Source organism: Apaloderma vittatum, unplaced genomic scaffold (assembly GCF_000703405.1).
Source record: "Apaloderma vittatum isolate BGI_N311 unplaced genomic scaffold, ASM70340v1 scaffold8008, whole genome shotgun sequence".
Taxonomy (NCBI): domain Eukaryota; kingdom Metazoa; phylum Chordata; class Aves; order Trogoniformes; family Trogonidae; genus Apaloderma; species Apaloderma vittatum.
In genome coordinates this window covers 67,159-68,844 of record NW_009729011.1, presented here as the reverse complement: position 1 = coordinate 68,844, position 1,686 = coordinate 67,159, and positions in this window count along the sequence as shown.

The window sequence follows — 1,686 nt, the reverse complement described above, 5'->3', positions numbered from 1 at the left end:
ATTAGGAAGTGGAGACGAGCGCAGGCAGCGACGTCTGCTCCCGCTGCAGGCCCAGTGTCCCACCGAGGCAACCGCGCCAGGAAAAGGAACCTGCTCCGCGCAGCCCCCGTGTCGGAGAGCTGAGGCGAAGCTGCAAACCCCGCGGCGGGAGTTACCAGCAGGAGGGACAGATTTGCTGGAGAAGGCACCGAGCAGCTTCCATTTTCCCCGACACCATCCGGCTCTCGACTGACCCTACTGCAGCTTGGGAGCGGACACCGAGCCCTGCCCTGAACTCGATCTCGACCGTCGTGTGCTCACAGCGCTGAGCTGCCCCAGCAATGGTTTCGATCTCCAACCCCGCGCGGGTCCACGTCCCAGCAGCCTGAGCCACCCGGCCCTTTGGTGCCAGGTCCTGCCCCAGCGCCAAAAGCGGGTCCCAACCTGCATCTCGACCTCCCCATAGCTTCGCTCTTCATCACCGTCGCACCAACAGCCCAGCGTCAGCCACCTTTTGCGGCTGTGAAGCTTTAGAGGCCCGTAAACAGATAAAACTGTTCAAACCCCGACGCCGCGATCTCCCGTATCCTTTGCATTCCTTAAGAAAAAGGTTCGAGACGAGAGGAAGAGAAGACGATCGGAGACACCAGTTTGCTCTCGGTGGAGCATTCAGGATACAATCTGGACTGGATTTCCCCGTTTCGGTCTAATCGAGAAGGCAAAGCAACCCGGCCACGCCTGGAGCTCTGCAGGAGACGATGAAAGAGCTGAGCAGGCGTCTGAATTAAACAATTAACAGTGGACACTGCCAGGTCAGCAGGACCAGCCCTCCTCTGTTAAAATCTGCCACCTCAGAGCGCTTCTTCTGAGCATTGATTTCGAACAGGAAAGCGGGAATCAAACAAAAATAATCCCATTTGGCCTCGAATGCCGTTTCGCTTCGCCCACACTCACGAAGCTCCACAAATCCCAAACGCCGCTCCCCGAAGCGGCAGGTGCCTGAGCACGTCGTGAAGGGTTTTCCTTTACCTGTTCCTTTGGGGTCTCCCACCTCAGAGACTCGGAGATAACCAGGTTGGAAGGGACCTTAAGGATCATCGAGTCCGACCCTTTAAGGCAAAGGAAGAGCTGAAAGGAGCTGCTCCCGCACCTCGCTGGGCAACGAGCTCAGGCTTTGTATTTCCTCCATTGCAGCCCCAAAACCAGACCCATTAACGATTCTCAGCTCGACCACAACGCACAGGCAGAGAAAGGAAACTCCAGACAAACTGGCACAAGCTTTGTACAAAAACCACTTTTTTTTTTGTTTCTCTTTTTTTCTTTAATTTCACAAAATTGGGTGGCTGCGTTGCAGGAATAAAACCGGCCCTATACATCGGATCAGATGAAAAAATCAGCACATGTATTATTTATACAGAAACACAAGAGTTCAGGTACTCTGGAGGATCACCACTAGTACAGTAAAAAATAAGTCTCCATCTGGATCCTTTTATATCTGAAGTCGATCACGCTAAAAACGACCTGAGGTTATCCTAAAACTGGACTACGGCCTGAACCACAAAATCCTATGCTCACCCCGAAGCCCCTGGAGGGGAAGGGAACGCCTGGGGATGAATTTCTTTGCGGGAGGCGGAAGGCGGGCGGCCCTGCCCGGTCCCTGCTAGGCACTGCGGATTCGTAGAGCTCGGCCGTGGGACGCGGCGTCCC